General features: G+C 40.8%; 1 protein-coding gene across 19 annotated transcripts in view; it reads left to right on the forward strand.

Moving 5' to 3' along the window:
* The first annotated feature begins 1,919 nt into the window (after window positions 1–1,919).
* PCCA (propionyl-CoA carboxylase subunit alpha) overlaps window positions 1,920–19,323 on the forward strand; it is a 420,374-nt gene continuing 402,970 nt past the window's right edge. For 6 of the 19 annotated variants that reach the window (XM_086330458.1, XM_086330468.1, XM_086330479.1 and 3 more), the window contains exons 1-2: window positions 1,965–2,386; window positions 3,434–3,485. The gene's annotated coding sequence lies outside the window, so the exon portion shown is untranslated. Of the gene's footprint in view, window positions 2,387–2,456; window positions 2,760–3,433; window positions 3,486–19,323 lie in introns of those variants that run through there. The other 13 variants (XM_086330462.1, XM_086330475.1, XM_086330487.1 and 10 more) reach the window with 4 other exon arrangements.

Below are 19,323 nucleotides of genomic sequence, written 5' to 3' on the forward strand. Positions count from 1 at the left end.
AACAATTTAATGGGCAAAATATTGCTTCATCTATTTAACACAGACATCTTGCATAGCATGCTATTGTAATCTGTGTAGGTTCTCTTTTGTGGACAACTGAGTTCAATTGTAGACTGCGTACTATTCTCTCATGCCCTTAACAATTTTGCACTTGAAAGTGAATGTTGGGCACTCTGAGGTTGGAAACTGAATCGATTGCCTTTCCTGGGAGCAAAAGATGTCTCCTTCTGACAGATGCTACTTTGGGTGTCTTTTCTGCTAAGTGGATCTCAGACGTAAATTAGCTTCATCATTTGCGGCTCTGTTTTCCTAAGATTTGTGGTCCAAGTGGCAGCCCTTCCTGAAACACACCAAGGTGTCTTGTCTCATAGCCGCGAAGCCGCTTGTTTCTTTGCTTCAAGTTTCGTTTTGTGTTTAAAATGCAATAACCTAAGTTAAAAATCATTTTAAAGAGAGCACTTTCCAGAAGCACTTCCTTTCTTACTGCCAGACAGCGTTGTTCCCCAACGTCTTGGCTGGAACCCTTGCTTTCGATTTGTTTGTTTCACGCATTTCCCTAAAGAACCCGGTGCTTTGCGCTATTTAACTCTGCTTTAAAAATGCATCGCTTCTGCCCTGAATCCTCCTCTGAAACAAATTGCTATCGAAAGTGTATCAGATTCGTTCCAAATATGGGATTTGAATCAATATTCCCACGCTAGAAATATTTTAAAAATTGTTTTTGTCATAGGATTCCATGCTTTTGCAATATATTTTCAATTTAAGTAGGGCTGCCTCTATTTCTCGTGATAAAAAGTGGCGATTGCCGTCTGCTTAGACTTTCCTTTATTATTATTCTTAGCCCTGTGTGTCATTACCTAACTGGTATGTGTTCTTCTATCCAGCTCTTGATGATCTAGTTGAATTCTAGACATAGTGCCAAGAAGCGTATTTGAAGCAGATAAGTACGGATAATACAAATGCGTTTTGTTAGACCTGATGGATGCTATTTTTCTTTTAATAGGTTTGTAGCAAACTAACACAATAACACAATGTATTCCTTTTCAAGGTACATTGTTGAAACAGGTCTATTAAGAGCGCGTTGAGCTATTTCTCGCTTCTATTGAACAGTCTGTTGCTCAAACACAACAGCCAACAAACGCCAGCTGCCTCGACAAAAGTAGAAACCTAACCCTTTTATGTAATGTTTTAACAGAAAGGGTAGCTGTTTAATTAAAAACATTGATGATTCAGTGAAACAATGGAAACTCAAGTTCAAGTGGTGCTCTATTGATTTAAGATGATTTTTACTAGCAATGGGTATAATTCATTTTTTCCCCCCAGCTCTCTCTTGTGTAAAGGGGTTCCTTCTTGGGGCATTATCTGGGTGAATAGGAAAAGAGAGATGGCTATTGCCTTAGAAACCTGATGAACGTACAATGCTTTGAGGGTAAGGTGTTTAATTTATAAGTGCACCCCATATTTTTTGTCAGTTTATTCGCGGTGGGGAAGCTTTGAAAGTAGCTCCTCTCAGCAGGTTAAAAAGTGAAGTCTGCGTCCTGGCATTTAAATGTCTTTGTTATTGTGTCAAGCAAGTTTTTGAAAACCACATGCCCAGAATACTAAGGTTGGGCGGCTAGATGAGGCAAGTTGTGTGTGAGAGAGAGAGAGAGAGTGTGTGTGTGTGTGCGCGCGTGCACGCGCCCCTGGGCGCAGGGTTGTGTGCGAGGACAATTATTTTCATCAGCTGCTTGCTCGCCCGCGCCCGACTGCTCCTCTTTGCAGAACCGACGGCCTCCGGGGCTTTCAACTCTGCGAGCAAAGCAGGAGGAATTCCTGTATTGAGATTCCCTCCTTGAGAGCGTCCAACTCTGTCGGCCCTGGGGAGCCGAGAGAGGGAGTCGAGGGTACCCGGGTCGCCCCCCACCCCAGGCAGGGCAGCACTCGAGGACTGCAAGGCTCCGGGTTCAGGCCCCCGCGACCTCCGCGAGGACTGCCCGCGAGCGGCGGCAGCAGCCCCGGGGCCCAGGTGGGCGGGAAGCAGGTGCGCCCCTCCGCCCCCGCAGCCGGCGCAGTCCAGGCGGCGCTCGGCGGCCGCGGTTCACCCTCCTTCTTTCTGGTCGGGTCCGCAGGCCCCGCTTCCCAGCTCCCGGCCCCGGGCGTGCTGGGACTCGGGAAGACGCCGCTCGCGTCCACCTTCCCCGCGCACCACGGCGGCCACCAAGGCCAGGGGTCCGCCGAGCCGGCCGACAGGCGGCCGCAGGGCCTCCCTTCCCCCGTAGGGCGCCCTTTCCCGCCCGCTGAGGGGGAAGCCGAGGAGAACTGAAGGCCCGGGGCCATGGCCTCCCGGGGCCTCCACAGGGGTTAGAACGGTCCCCGGCGTGAGGCCGGCGACAGAGCACCTCAGGTACCGTTTGCCTCCCTCAGCCACCCCTGGAACGCCCCCTCCCCCGTCCAGGCCGCGACTGGCCGCTCGCGGCCCACTTCCGCCTGCTCCCGGCGTGCTGTGCGTCCAAGGTCAAAGGGCGCGGGCCCATCTTCCGGGGTCTGATCTCTCCATGGAGTCCTGAGCAACCGTGGGCCCTCAACACCGGGGGTGGGGGGGGGCGGGGGCAAGGCGGCCAGGACGTCTCAAGGCCACACAATGTCCGCTCCGGGCTGCCATCGGGGCCACCGTCCAGGCCGAAACCCGGGGGAGAACGTGGCCAGAGAGGGAACCGTCCGCATGGGCCCCGCAGGCCTAGAGTGAATTATTTAAGCTGTTCCTGGTGTTTAAAGAGGTTTTGCAGTTTTTAAAGAATGTTGTAAAAAAAATATCAGCCCTTGTTAACTCCCTCATTATATGCTTTTTTCCTCCCCTCAGCTGAACAAGCCATATTTCCTGAAACAGAGGAGCTATGTTAAGTGTTTAAACATGTGTCAAGTGTCTTATAAATAATGCAAATTCATAAAGAAGGGGAGGAAATTTCACTGATACCTAAAGTACTTGGCGCAGCCACGTTTCACTTGAGTTGGGTTATTTTTGGCTGCGGAATTGTAGAAAGAAAACTGTTCGGAGATGACTGGGCACCTCCTGGAGCCCTCTCCCTTTCTTAGCCTGCTCCCTTTGAGTCTGTGCTCAATCCCGTCTAGAAATGCTTTTGTCTCCTCCACGAAAGAAAGAAGTTCAGATGCTCTGCAGAGTATGTTTGGTTCAGGGTTAATACTCAATGCAGTATTTTGGAGTCACCTTTTCTGTCTTCTCCTCTCAGCCTCCTCCTATTCAAAGTTTCTGCTGCTGTAACATTTTGCTATGACACCCTCCCACCACCCTCTCAGTTGGAAAGAAAGTGCTGCTTCTGGCAAAAAAAAAAAAAAACACACAAAAAACCGGTAGGAGAGATGAGATCTGGGCTTTAACTTGAGATATGGGCTAGTAAATCATTTCAGTTTTTGTATTCATTCTCTTACCTAGGAAACCTGGAAAAAGGTGTTGCCCTAACATAATCTGAGAACCTCTAAGGAAGGTAAGTCCAATGGATCATTTTATAGTAAAATGAAAAATACCATTTTGAAATTGGATTTCACTTTAGAGTTAACTTATGTACTTTGGTTCCTTGGATGACATTTTTCATCTTGGTTGTCGTTCTGTGAAAGATTTCTTGGGCCTTCTGTTTCTAGCTGTTGTAAGTTGTATCCAACTCTTTGTGACCCCATGGACTGCAGCTTGCCAGGCTTCCCTGTCCTTCATTATCTCCCGAAGTTTGCTCCCGGAGTCATATCTTTCTGCCTTTTCATACTGTTCATGGAGTTCTCGAGGCAAGGCTACTTGAATGGTTTGCTCTTCTCTTCTCCAGGGGACCACGTTTTGTCATAACACTCCATTATGACCTGTCTGCCTGGGTGGTCCTGCAGGGCATGGCTCATAGATTCATTGAGTCATGCAAACTCCTTCCTGATGACAAGGCTGTCATCCATGAAGGGTTTCTAGCTGTTAAAATGTGTAAGCTGCAGGAAAGAGTAGGCATTTTTAGTTATTAAAATAGTCAAATGTTTTCATGAAATCAGAAATGTCTTCATTTTAAAATATCATATCATTGTGAGTGTCATTCAGAAAAATCAACTGCATTGCAAATTTGAGGAGTAGGTTACAAATTGACTTTCCCGAATAGTAGTCTCTTAACATTCTCAATTTGAGGCTTTGCGCTTCTGTCGCGTGTATGCACGCTAAGTCACTTCAGTTGTGTCTGACCTTACTGTTAAGTTCTCCCTGCTCCTTGTGCTGTATGCACCTGGTAAAATTCCATCCAAATGTTTCTAGGGTGCTCAAGAGGTACTGTAGGTATTTTCAATAACAAACCTGGTAAGCTGCCAGATTTAGTAGCTGAAAGTATTCTGTGTTTTCTCTCAGCTCTCTGATGATTTACCTCCCGTGGGGTTTTTCATGCATTTTGGTTGCTAGTTTTGCCGGGTGTTGCCCGTCTTGTCAGGCTCTTCTGTGTGCATTCTTTGGGATACAGTTGGTGAGGAATGCACTGGCAATGTGGAGAGGCCAGTCCTCTGCAGTGTTCATTGTTGATTACCTGTGATACACTCTGTCAGAGGGTTCCAGAATGATCTGCAGTGTGTTCTGTCAATGGTTTTAATAGAAAAAGGTATTTCCCCTTTGTGTTTACAGCCCTCTGTCTCCTTAGAAGCTAGATTTGAATCCACAGTAGTCTGAGCTAAGAATCCTGACCAGTCTCAACAACTATGGTACATTCACAATTACTCATCTCCTCTGAGCACCAAGACTTTGTTTCAAGATCAAGCTACCTAATCTTCTCTTTGCTCAAGATAGTAAGTTTACTTCCAGGAGTCTTCTCAGTCTTCCATGTAGATAGATTTCTAGTGGTGGTTTTCCTGTTCTTTCAAAAATTGCTCAGCTGTGTCTGAATGCCAGTGATGAAAGCAGCTTAGACTGTACATTTAGGAAATAGTTGGGACTATTCCCCAACTATTCACTCAGAGGCAGATCTATATACACACTGTAAATGACCATATTGGCAGATGAAAACTTTGCTGAACTTAGTGAATACCTTTTTGATGTTTAAACAATTTTTAGTAAGAATGCCTGTCATCCATTGAAAGCCAAACAATAAATTGTGCACATAATGGTCAATACATAGATAATGTACTCACTTGCTGTTTATACTTAAACATTAGCCAGTTGTCAACAAATTGATATCTAGGCACTCCCTGAAACAGGCCTTTGTTACTAACTCAGATAAGGCATTTTGATCTATGTCTTTTTTTTTTTTTTTCAATTGTACCACTCCCCATTCCACAAGAGAGCATGGTGCTTCTTCATAGGAAAAGATGCATAGCCTTTTATACACCATCAGGTAGTTTGCTCTCTAATGGGGAAGTCAAGGCAATTGTGTAAAATGACTAAACAATATGAGGTGGTGGTGGTGGTTTAGTCACTAAGTTGTGTTCGACTCTTGTGACCCCATGGACTGTAGCCCGCCAGGCTCCTCTGTCCATGGGATTCTCCAGGCAAGAATACTGGCATGGGTTGCCATTTCTCTAGGGGATCTTCCCGACCTAAGAATTGAATCTGGGTCTCCTGCATTGCAGGGAGATTCTTTATCAACTGAGCTATGAGGAAAGCCCTAAACAGTAGGAGGTAAGTAATACTAAAGCACGGGGAATGACTAAATACTATAAAGGATAGCATGTACCTTAAAAGAAATGCCAATAAATTCTTTTAGAGTCTTCAAAGATGAGCAAGATAACATCAGAAACTGTAAAAGATTATATACAAAGAAACAGCATTTAAGTTAACGGCATACTTTTCAACATTAACAAGACACATCTGAAGATAAAGAAATAATATTTTGAGAGGGCCAAGAGAAAATAGCTATAACTCAGAATGCCATATACCCAGCGAAGCTCTTATTTAAAAGTGTGGGCTTAAAAAAATACTTTTAGACAAAAAAGTGTGGAAATTTACCACTCATCTTGGATAATCATAATAAAAGTTGTAAGAGGTACAGGAAGAAGGAGTCTGTTAAACCTCAAAGGAAAACAGTAGATGGCAAGAAGAAATGGTGCATAAAGAAGTTGATGATCAATATGTGGGAACACCAAAACAGTTATTGCATGCATAAAATAATAATGATAATGACTAGTGTTGGGTGTTTAAAACATCATGGGAACACAACTGAGAGAATATAGTGTAGAAAATAAATAAGAGTAGTTCATGATAAACATTCTCAGTAAATTTAGGAGGCGTCTTTCTCAACTAGATTCTGCTGCTAAGTCGCTTCAGTTGTGTCCGACTCTGTGTGACCCCATAGACAGCAGCCCACCAGGCTCTGCCATCCCTGGGATTCTCCAGGCAAGAACACTGGAGTGGGTTGCCATTTCCTTCTCCAATCAACTAGATAAAGACAGCTATAAAAAAAACCACAGCTAGGGGCTTTCCCCGTGGCTCAGGGTTAAAGACTCCGCAGCCCACCAATGCAGGATACTTGAGTTCGATCCCTGATCGAGGAAGATCCCATGTGCCACGGAGCAACTCAGCCTTTGGCTGCAACTGTTGAGCCTGTGCTCTAGAGCCTGGGAACCGCAGCTATTGAGCCCACGTGTCGCAACTACTGAAACTCGGTGCCTGTGGTCCGCAACAAAAGAAGCCACTGCAATAAGAAGCCTGCGCAATGCAATGAAGAGTAACCCCCGCTTGCTGTGACTAGAGAAAAGCCTGTGCAGCAACAAAGACCCAGCACAACCAAAATAATTATACATTTTAAAAATTATAAAAAAACCGCAGCTAATATAATACTCAAAGGAAAAGACTGAACACCTTTCCCCTTGAGATTGGAAACAAGGTAATGATGTCAGTTCTCACCAGTTCTCACCAGTCTGTTCAACATGGTACTGCAGCCTCATCTATTCTTTATCTGATTCATTGCTTTAAGAAGAAAGAGAAGAGCATACAACTATTAAATGTAATTATTTACTTAAAAATTTCCATAGTGGATGGTGGGGGTGGTTCCCAGGTGGCACTCCTGGTAAAGAACTTACCTGCCATTGCAGGAGATGTAAGAGATGAGTTCCATCCCTTGGTTGAGAAGATCCCCTGAAGGAGGGCACAGCAACCCACTCCAGTATTCTTGGCTGGAGAATCCCATGGACAGAGGAGCCTGGTAGGCTAAAGAGTCAGACATGACTGAAATGACTTAGCATGCATGCCTGCACCATAGTGGAACACACCAGGCTGATGATGCTTTTAAACCTTTAAAGGCTCATGATGATTTTTAACTTTCAAGAAACAGGAAACTCCCATTTTATGCCAGCAGTTTTAATAAAAATTTAAAAAATAAGGCAAGTTTCCCAACTCATTTGATGAGGGTAGTAAAATTTAACAGGGATTATAAGAATTATGGTCTGGTTTCACTTTGTTTATAATGGAAAAATCCTAAATAAAGCATGAGCAGATCGAATATGTCATGTCTAAAAACCACTATCTTAAAAAAAATAAATAAAAACCACTATCTTAGTTAAAGAGGATTTATTGCAGGAATTCAAGGATGGTCTTCCATTAAAAAATTGAAGGCTATAATCTACCACAAACATTAGAGGAAGAAAATGATGTAATCATCTTAAAAGATTCAGAAAAAAGTTTTGATGAAATTTAAAACATACTTATAAGTTTACTAAGTAGGAACAATTAAAGAATTCTGTTAACATGACAAAGAAGCATTAGAAAGTGTTTCTCTTTAAGTCAGGAACAAGACTAGGATGCTTATCTAAATTCTGTTCCACATTTTACTGAAGAGTCTATCCAGGGCAATAAGAAAAGCAAAAGGAATGAAAAACTTGAAGACTAAATAAGAAAATTAAAGTTGTTATTATTCACCATGATTACCTACATAGAATATCTAATAAGACCAAAACATAAGGGAATCCCTGGTGGTCCAGTGGTTAGGAATTCTGTGCTTTCACTGCTGAGGGCGCAGTTTCAATGTCTGATCTGGAAACTAAGATTCCACACAAGCTGCTTGGTGTGTCAAGAACAAAAACCAAAAACATTAAAATTAATGAGAATTTTGAAAAATTGTAGATTATAGCATAAGTATTAAAGAAAAGAAGAAAGTGAAGTTGCTCAGTTGTTGAAGTCGCTCTGACTTTTTGTGACCCCATGGACTGTAGCCTACCTGGCTCCTCCGTCCATGGGATTTTCCAGGCAAGAATACTGGAGTGGGTTGCCATTTCCTTCTCCAGGAGATCTTCCCTACCTAGGGATTGAATCTGGGTCTCCTGCATTGTAGGCAGACGCTTTACCATCTGAGCCACTAGGGAAGTCCAAAGTATTAAATCCAAGTATTAAAAAGACCGACAATATTCCCACATGCCAACAACAGACAAAGTTGAACATGCAGTTAAAAAAAAATGCCATAAAAAAAAAATGCCATATGAAATGGCCCAAAACCTAAGGGGCCTTGGAATATATCCAACAAAAGATGTTGAAGATCTTTATGGAGAAAATTATAAAGATGTATGTACTACAGAGATGTAACATGCTCATGAGTGGGAAGACTCAGCTTTGTAATGATGTGATTTCTTACTCTGTTAGTTCATGAATTCAGTGCATCTGTATCATAAATCCTAATAGTTGTATATGTGCGTGTGTGTGTATAATTTGATAGATGAATGTTAAAATTTAGATGGAAGAGTAAAATGTCAAGAACTGCCAGGATAAGTTTGAAAAACAGTGAGGGATTTGTCTACTTGACTATTAAGATTTAGTATAAAGTTTTAGTAATCATAGCAGTGTGACAGTGGCACAAAGTTATAAGCACAGATCAGTGGAACAGAAGATCATCACGTGTCTCTGCTAATTTGGTAAATAACAGAGGTGATTATAAATCAGTGGGATGATTCAATAAGCAGTGCTGAAACAATCGGCCAATCTCATATGAAACTATAAGTCCTTACCTCACCTGTTCACAAACCACATTTCAGTATGAAAGCCTGTATTTGAAAAACAAAACTTAAAATTTATTTTAAAAACTCAGGAAGAATTTTTCTTATTTATAAAAAGGAACTTTATATTGTATACAAAGAATAATCAGCCTAATATAATTGCTATTGGTTTGTAGGGCTTCCTTGGTGGCTCAGTTGGTAAAGAATCTTCCTGCAATGAGGGAGACCTGGGTCGATCCCCGCTGGGTTGGGAAGATCCCCCAGAGGAAGGCATGGCAACCCACTCCAGTAGTCTTGCCTGGAAAAGCCCATGGACAGAGGAGCCTGGCGGGCTACAGTCCACGGGAGTGCAAAGAGCTGGATACAACTGAGCAACTAAGCAGAGCACAGCACATTGATTTGTTATGGTTTGTTATCTAAGAAATCCTTCTTAAACGTATTTGGCATATTTGACCAGGTATCTGTTAAAAAAAAAAAAGATACCCCAAATGCAGCAGCAAATAAGACAAATTAATTTCTCTTTGATCTAATGGTTCAGGGTAGGTTTATAGGCTTTGTTCTATGAAGCCCTCTTGGAGACCTAGACTAGTTGGGTAGCTCAACATATAGCTTGCAGTGTTGGTCTAGATTTTAACTTCAGCACGACAGTGTCAAGGAAGTTGAAGAGACAAGTGATCAAAAACATGCATTATTTTTAAGGCTGCTCCCCAGCAGCAGATACATTACTACCAGGTACATTCCAGTGTTGGCAACTTAGTCACCAAGCTGCAAGGGAGGCTGGGAAATACAGCTTAACTGAGTAGACATATCTGGCCCCCATTGTCATTGTGGAAGAGAGAGACAGTGAATTTTGGTGGACAACTTGCAGTCTCTGCAATAGCTACCTTAAAGTTAAAATTTTCTCATAATAGAAGATAACCATTTAAAAATGGAATACTCACACCAAAGATTGGTTGAAATTATTTTCAAAGCAAATAAATATCAAGAATATGTGTAGATCCCTGCAGTAAAGGGTGTGTAGGTGGGCCTCCGTGGTGCTCCAGTGGTCAGGAGTCCTTCTGCCAATGCAGGGACACAGGTTTGATCCCTGGTCTGGGAAGTTTCCACATGCTGGGGGGCAGCCAAGCCTGTGCACCGCAACTACTGAGCCCATGCACCTTAGAGCCCACGGTCTGTAAGAAGAGAAACCACTGCAGTGAGAAGCCCTACTGCAGCAGTGAAGGCCCAGTGCAGCCAAAATTTTTTTAAATTTGTAGGTAACCAATTAGAAAAATGATGAAATAGTCATTTCAAAAAATAGGAAACTAGAATGGTTAATAGTGTTTATACTTGACAGTAATCAAGGAAATGCAAATTGAAACAACAGGGAGATACTATTTTACATCAGTCAGATTGGTAAATTAATATATTTGATAGCCAAAGTTATTGGAGAACATGTGGGGAAATTGGAACTCTTACTCATTGTTGATGGGGATATAAATTGGAATGACCTCTTTGAAGTTTTCAAAGAGATTTGGAAATACTTAAAATGGCAGCAGCTGTTGGTTGCTAGTTGCTTTCCGCAATACCAATATCTGTTTTTTCCTTCTTCCTTGGAAATGGAAGCCCTAATTTTTTGTTGGGTACATGGCCATCTAGAGTAAAGACTGCATTTCTCATTCTCTCTTGCAGGTGGATGTGGCCATATGACTTAAGTTCTAGCTAAGTTCTGATACAAATGTGTCTGCTTTAAAGAAATTTTTATACATCTGTGCAAGGAGACATGTTCAAGGATTTCATTACATCACTATTTGTAATAGCGTATGCAGGAAATATCCTGTAAATCAATAGGAAAATGAGAACATAAACTGTGGTTTGTTCATACAAGGGGCCACCATACAGCATTTAAAGTAAATGAACTGCATGTATATGATCAACATGAATCTCAGACAGATATGTGAAAAAAGTAGCTTTTAGAATGATACATGCAGTATATTATTCATATAAATTTCTAGAACATGATAGTCAACATGTGAAAGCCAAAAAATGCATGAGGAGAATACACAAAGCTTTAAGATAGTGGTTGAACTTACGGTTACCAGTGGGGAGGCAGGGTGAGGGGATAAACTGTGAGATTGGGATTGACATATACACTACTATATATAAAATAGATAATTAATAAGGACCTACTGTATAGCACCAGGAGCTCTTTTCGATAATTCTATAATGATCTACACGGGAAAAGAATTTAAAAAGAGTGAATATATGTATATTTATAACTGATTCAAGTTGCTGTACAGCTGAAACTACAACTCCATTTGAAGTCAACTATATTCCAGTAACGGAGAAGGCAATGGCACCCCACTCCAGTACTCTTGCCTGGAAAATCCCATGGATGGAGGAGCCTGGTAGGCTGCAGTCCATGGGGTCATGAAGAGTTGGACACAACTGAGTGACTTCACTTTCACTTTTCACTTCCATGCATTGGAGAAGGAAATGGCAACCCACTCCAGTGTTCTTGCCTGGAGAATCCCAGGGACGGGGGAGCCTGGTGGGCTGCCGACTATGGGGTTGCACAGAGTCGGACACGACTGAAGTGACTTAGCAGCATGCTCCAGTAAAAACCTTAGTGGTTATCTCTGTGGAGATAAAGAGTATACAGGTAAGGTAAGACTTCAGTTGTGGGAACTTCCCTGGTGATCCAGTGGTTAAGACTCTGTACTTTCAGTGCGGGGGGCGGGGGGGGGGGAGGGGGTGTGGGTTCAATCAGCGTGAGCAAAAAATCTGTAACATTCTTTCCTTTTTTAAAAAAAGGTGATATACAAATATACAAAATATACAAAATGGTAATATCTTTAGGTATCATTTAATTTTCCGATACTTTATATATGTTTCAAATAACTCACAATTAAAATACTTTAAAATATTATAGAAATAGTGATAATTGTAAGCTGTTATGCTTTTGAAATGTATTTCATAGGAAGATTCAAAAATCACAGATACAGAAAACAAACTTAATGGTTACCAAAGAGGAAAGAGGGGAAAGGGATAAATTAGGAATTTGGGATTAAAAGATACACATGACTACTATATAAAACAGACGAACAAGAACCTACTGGATAGCACAGAGGACTGTATTCAGTATTTTGTAATAACCTGTGAAGTTATAAACCATATATACATATATCTGAATCACTTTGCTGTACGCCAAAGCTAACACAACATTGTAAATTGTACTTCAAAGAGAAAGTGCTTGACAGCTAATTTAGTGTGAAAAAGCAAAACAGTGCAAAATAAAATTGATGAGACAAAAGATGAAAGAATGATCACAGATTGCAACAGAATTCAGAAGGAGCTGTGGATTTTGGAGGAAGAGATGATGCATTCAGCTTAGGGGCATCAAAATTCACATTTTAGTTCTTTTGGGGTATCCTAATGGAAATGTCAGGAAGGCAGCTGGAAGTGCGCATCTGCTAAGGGCCGGTCACAGACTTCAGGGTCACTTTATGGCCATTGACGTCACAGGAGTGGATGAGATGCTCGATGCAGCTTGTTGTGTTCTGGGTCAAGCCCCCCTTTACTAGTCTCAGTGCCTGGTGGCCAACATTCAGTAGACCGTAGTAAAATTGGGCCCCAGTGCAAAGGCTTACATAGGCTTACTCCCAAGAACCATAAAAAGGGCTTTTTTTTTTTTTTTTCATACGTAGCTATATAACTTTATCATCAAATAGCATTTGCAAATGATTTAAAAAATCCCCACAACTATATCAACACTCTTTGGAAACCTTAAGTTTGAAAGTAACTTTGTATGAAAAGAAAACATAAGGAACTTCCCTAGTGGTTCAGTGGTTGGGACTCCACACCCCTGATGCAGGGGACCCAGGGTTAATCCCTGGTCAGGGAGCTAAATCCCATCTGCTGCAACTAAGACCTTGGGCAACCAAATAAGTAAAAATTGTTTAAAAAGTAAGCACAATGTTTAAATTGTAAACAAAATAGTTTTTGTGCAAAATTACCTAAGTTATTTAGCTCCCATATTTTGAGTTGCTTGAATTTCTATCCTAATTAGTAGTAACTCAGGTGTTGTTGCTTCATTGTAATACGTTTTAATTAAAAGAATGCCTTAAATGACAAGATCCTAATGTATAGCACAGGGAACTGTATTCAATATTCTGTGATGAACAATAGTAGAAAAGAATATTAAAAAATGTAAAAAAATAGCTTAAACTTTAAAAAAAGAGAAAGAATGTCCTGCTATAAACACAGGTATAGATTTCTCAAAAATGAAATTCAGAAGAATACATGTGGGATAAAAAATGTATTCATGTAATAATTTGTAATTCTCAGCAAATTTATGGATTTTTAAATTATTTTCATGAATTTAAGTAAAGCAGTAAAGTTTGCTAAAATTGTGTTACATTACCTAGAATTTTATTTTGCCATCTTCTGTGTCTTTCTCACACTGGTATTTTCCTCCATTTGAAGTATCTGTACAGAAATAGAAGGCAATGGCATCCCACTCCAGTACTCTTGCCTGGAAAATCCCATGGACAGAGGAGCCTGGTAGGCTGCAGTCCATGGGGTCGCTAAGAGTTTGACACGACTGAGTGACTTCACTTTCACTTTTCACTTTCATGCATTGGAGAAGGAAATGGCAACCCACTCCAGTGTTCTTGCCTGGAGAATCCCAGGGACGGGGGAGTCTGGTGGGCTGGCGTCTGTGGGGTCTCACAGAGTCGGATATGACTGAAGCGACTTAGCAGCAGCAGCAGCAGTGCAGAAATAAGAAAGAAAAACAAGTTAACCACTACATTTGGCCCTTGAGATTAGGAAGCAGTCTTACTGGATTATTGATAATACTGAAACAGGCCATGCTGAAGTTTTTTGAATATGCAACACATATAAGAGGAAAACTTTGAACATTAAGTAAAAATAAGTTCAAATAATAAAGACTTAAGCATGACAATAAATAATCATCAGCAGTGTAAAAAGAAAAATGACCAAGTGGGAAAAATATCTGTAATTCATATTATAAAGAAGTAAGACCCATGAAATAGAAATTTTTAGGAGAAAAAACTAAAAACAAAGTAATAACACAGGAAAAAAAATTAGGAAAGATTTTATTTCATTTTAAAAGTTTTTATTGAAGTGCAGTTGATTTACAGTGTGTCAATTTCTGCTGTACAGCAAAGTGACTCAGTTATACATATATATATATGTTATTTTTTGTATTCTTTTCTGTTAGGGTTCCTCCCAGGATTTTGGATATAGTTCCCTGTACTATTACACAGTAGGACCATATCCATCCATTCTATATGAAATCGTTGTTGTATCTACTAACCGCAAATGGGACTTCACAGGTAGTACAGTGGTTAAGAATCTGCCTGCCAGTGCAGGAGATGCGGGTTCGTTCCCTGGGTTGGGAAGAGTCCCTGGAGAAGGAAATGGCAACCTACTCCAGTATTCTTGCCTGGAAAATTCCATGAACCGAGGAGACTGGTGGGCTACAGCCCATGGGGTTGCAAAGAGTCGTACATGAACTGAGTACACATATACACACAACCCCAAACTGCCAGTTCATCTCTCCGCCCACCTCCCCCCACGCCTTGGCAACTACATGTCTGTTCTCTGTGTCAGTATGTTTCTGCTTTGTTGATAGGCTGAAAATATTTTAACAGATAGTTTCAGCAAAAGATATCATATATATCAGCCTCACTGGAGAACTAGAACTATTGAGATAAATCATTTCTCACCTACTCTATGGGCAAAACTTCAAAAGTTAGATACCACATTTTGTTGGAGACATAGTTGAAAAATAGGCACATTGCTTGTAAAAGTACAAAAAAGTGCAAACTTTATGGAAGGGGATTTGTTAACTTGTGGAAAATTTGCATCGTATCTACCCTTTGTATTAGTTTCTGATTGCTACTGGAACAAAATATCACAAACTTAGTGGCTTAAAATAGCACAGATTTCTTATTTTTCAATTCTGGAGGTCATAAATGTAAAATGGGTCTGTAAGGTTATGTTCTTTCTGGAGTGTCTAGAGAGTATTTTTTTCCCTGTCCTTTTGAGCTGTTTCAAATCCTAAAAGATGATGCTCTGAAAGTGCTGCACTCAATATGCTGGCAAATTTGGAAAATGCAGCAGTGGCCACAGGTCTGGAAAAAGTCAGTTTTCATTCCAGTCCAAAGGCAATGCCAAAGAATGTTCAAACTGCTGCACAATTGCACTCATCTCATACACTAGCAAGATAATGCTGAAAATTCTCCAAGCCAGGCTTCAACAGTACATGAACTGTGAACTTCCAGATGTTCAAGCTGGTTTTAGAAAAGGCAGAGGAACCAGAGATCAAATTGTTAACATCTGTTGGATCATTGAAAAAGCAAGAGAGTTCCAGAAAAACATCTACTTCTGCTCTATTGATTATGCCAAATCCTTTGACTGTGGATCACAACAAACTGGAAAATTCTTAAAGAGATGGGAATACCAGACCACCTGACCTGCCTACTAAGAAATCTGTATGGTGGTCAAGAAGCAACAGTTAGAACTGGATATGGAACAACAGACTGGTTTCAAATCAGGAAAGGAGTACGTCTAGGCTGTATATTGTCACCCTGATTATTTAACTTATATGCAGAGTACATAACTTATATGAGAAATGCTGGGCTGGAGGAAGCACAAGCTGGAATCACGATTGCCAGGAGAAATATCAATAACCTCAGATATGCAGATGACACCACCCTTATGGCAGAAAGCGAAGAAAACTAAAGAGACTCTTGATGAAAGTGAAAGAGGAGAGTGAAAAAGTTGGCTTAAAACTCAACATTCAGAAAACTAAGATCATGGCATCCAGTCCCATCACTTCATGGGAAATAGATGGGGAAACAATGGAAAAAGTGACAGACTACTTCTTTGGGTTCCAAAATCACTGCAGATGGTGCCTGCAGCCATGAAATTAAAAGATGCTTGCTCCTTGGAAGAAAAGTTATGACCAACCTAGACAGCATGCTTAAAAGCAAAGACATTACTTTGCCAACAAAGGTCCGCATAGTTCAGACTGTGTTTTTTCCAGTAGTCATGTATGGATGTGAGAGTTGGACTATAAAGAAAGCTGAGCACCGAAGAATTGACGCTTTTGAACTGTGGTATTGGAGAAGACTCTTGAGAGTGCCTTGGACTGCAAGGAGATCCAACCAGTGCATCCTAGAGGAAATCAGTCCAGAATATTCATTGGAAGGACTGATGCTGAAGCTGAAACTCCAGTACTTGGGCCTGATGCGAAAAACTGACTCATTGGAAAAGACCCTGATGCTGGGAAAGATTGAAGGTGAGAGGAGAAGGGGACAACAGAGGATGGGATGGTTGGATGGCATCACTGACTTGATGGACAAGAGTTTGAGCAAGCTCTGGGAGTTGGTAATGTTCAGGGAAGCCTGGTGTGCTGCAGTCCATGGGGTCACATAGAGTCAGACACGACTGAGCGACTGAACTGAACTGCCCTTTTCTAGTCTCTAGAGGCCATCTGTATTTCTAGGTTCATGGCCCCTTCCCCCATCTTCAAAGACAGTCATATAGCAGCTTTCCTCCTCACTGACCTGGCTCCTTCTTGTAAAGATCACTGTGATTACATCCAGCTCACCCAGGTAAGTCGGGACAGACGTAAGGAGGTTCCTATTTAGTCATAGTTGTAAAGTTCCTTTTGAATGTAAGGTAATGTGTTCAGTTTCTTGAGATGAGGTTGTCCGCCCCTCATGAGGTTTGGGGGCCCCTTATTCTGTCTGCCACACCCTTTGATCTAGCATTGTCAGTTCTAGGCATCTACCCTACAGATGCATCAGCATACGTTAGGATGTGTGCTAAGTGTGCTAAGTTGCTTCAGTCATGTCCGACGCTGTGATATATTAGGGTATCATTGCTTATAATACATAGTGAAAGGCTGGGAACAATGCAAGTGCCTGGTCGTAGGGGACTGGTTAAATAACAATGGGATTATCTACAAAATACAATATAATGCAGTTGTAAAAGACAATGAGGAAAAGCTCATCATACTGGTGTGTATAGAGATGTCTAGGATATAATGAAAAGTGAAAAAAGAAAGAAGCTGAGAAGTTTATATATTGTTCTACCTTTTTGTAAGGGGGAAATACATTTTGTCTATGTTGCATAAAGAAATACTGGATTGAAATATAGGAAATTAATAAAAACGGTTATCTCTATAGACTAAGAGGGACTGGAGAAGTAGCTGAGACTTCTCAGTGAATTTTTTTTTTGCATTATTTTGGTTTTTGAATCAGGAAACTGTATAGTAAAAATAAGACCTTATGAAGTAGACAGCTTTTTTTTCCTAGACAAATTTTTTACAAGGCTTAGCTTTAAGAAGGTTGTGAGCCACTGGCCTGCCACTGAAGTACCTGAAGTTTCTAATTTGAGTCCCTGACCTCAAGTAAGGGGTTATGTTTAGTGGTTCCTAGTTAGAATGCTAACACAGATAATTACGCATTTGTAATTTAATATACTCTAGAATCTAATGTTTTGTTCTTTAGTTTCATGGAGTACTCAGGAAAATTCTGATGAAAGTCAGGGGTTGGGAAACGTCACAGTCAGGGTCCACAATATGTTCTAGGGGACTGCTGGGCAACTGAGGGGCCACAGGAAAGTGTCTGGCTGCTTGGGGCTTGGGATAAGACTGAAAGATGTCAAACTCAAGGTTTATCTGAGAGACAGTTTTCCCTGTACGTTAGTTTTGGTTTAGTCCATACTTTTATCTTTTGTTTTCTCCTAATCTTTAAAAAAGTATTGTTGATTTACATTGCTGTGTAAATTTCCGTTACACAGCGAAGTGATTCATATATATATATTCTTTTTCATATCCCTTTCCATTATGGTTACATAGGATGTTGTATACAGTAGGACCATTGTTTATCCATTCTGTGTATCATAGTTTCATCTGTTAATCGCAAACTGCCAATGCACCCCTCCTTCAATGTCCCGCCCTCTTGGCAGCCACAGTCAGTTCTCTGGGTCTGTGAGTCTGTTTTGTAGGTAAGTTCATTTGTGCCGTGTCCTAGATCCCACGTGTAAGTGATAGCGTGTGCTTTTTGTCTTTCTGATGTAGTTTACTTAGTAGGATAATCTGTAGGTCCATCCATGTTGCTGCAAATGACGTAATTTCATTCTTTTTTATGGCTGAGTCATATTCCATTGTATATATGCCACATCTTCTCTGTCCATGCATATCTGTTGATGGACATTTAGGCTATTTCCTTGTCTTGGCTATTGTGAATAGCGCTGTTATGAATATAGGGGTGCATGTATCCTTTTGAATTTTAGTTTTGTCTGCATATATGACCAGGAATGGGACTTCTGGATCATATGGTAATTCTATTTGTAGTTTTCTGGGGATTCTCCATACTATTTTCCATAGTAACTATACCAGTTTACCCTCCCACTAGCAGTGTAGGAGGGTTCCCTTTTTTCCACCTTCTCCAATATTTATTTGTGGACTTTTTATTGATGGCCTTTCTGACCAATGTGAGGTAGTTCCTCACTGTAGTTTTGGTTTGCATTTTTCTAATAATTAGCAACATTGAGCATCTTGTTATGGGCCTATTAGCCATCTGTATGTCTTCTTTGGAGAAATACCTGTTTAGGTATTCTGCACATATTTTGATTGGGTTGGTTTTCCCCTTATCTTTTATCTTGAAAGTTTTTAAACATATTTGGCTGTCCTAAGTGACATCATGAAATTTTACCCCTAAAAGTGTCAGCATGCCCTTGCTAAGAATAAGGATATTCTCTCATATATATTACCATTATCACAACTTAGCTACTATCTGATATTTAGTTAATATTCAGATTTCTGTCATTGTTTCAACAGATATCTTTTATAGCTCAAAAAAGATAAAAAGTGAAATGTTTCCACATTGTTATATCACTTTATTTTTATTTGTTAATTTAGAGTAGTCTGTCACTTCTGATTTTATTACAGTAAGTTTTTGAAAGTTCCGGCTACCTTTGTTGTAATACCTCTCACATTCTGCGTTTATCTGATCTGACTGTTTCTTCATGGTGTCACTTAACTTGCTGTGTCCTTTTTCTTTTCTATAAACTTGATGTAGGTCTAGAGGCTTGATTAGATTTAGGTTCCATATATAATGTCAGCTTGTCCCATTATTAGTGATGCAGCATTTGGTCACTTGGTTAGGTTTGCTATTGCCAGTTCTCTCCTCATTTTCTCCATTGTGGTTGCAATTAAGCTGCAGAGTGATGCTTCTGCTAAGTTACTTCAGTCGTGTACAACTCTGTGCGACCCCACAGACGGCAGCCCACCAGGCTCCCCCGTCCCTGGGATTCTCCAGGCAAGAACACTGGAGTGGGTTGCCATTTCCTTCTCCAATGCATGAAAGTGAAAAG

The sequence above is a fragment of the Bos grunniens genome, chromosome 12 (genome assembly GCF_055505025.1).
Source record: "Bos grunniens cultivar Pamir isolate PY7600 chromosome 12, Bosgru_T2T1.0, whole genome shotgun sequence".
Classification (NCBI taxonomy): Eukaryota; Metazoa; Chordata; class Mammalia; order Artiodactyla; family Bovidae; genus Bos; species Bos grunniens.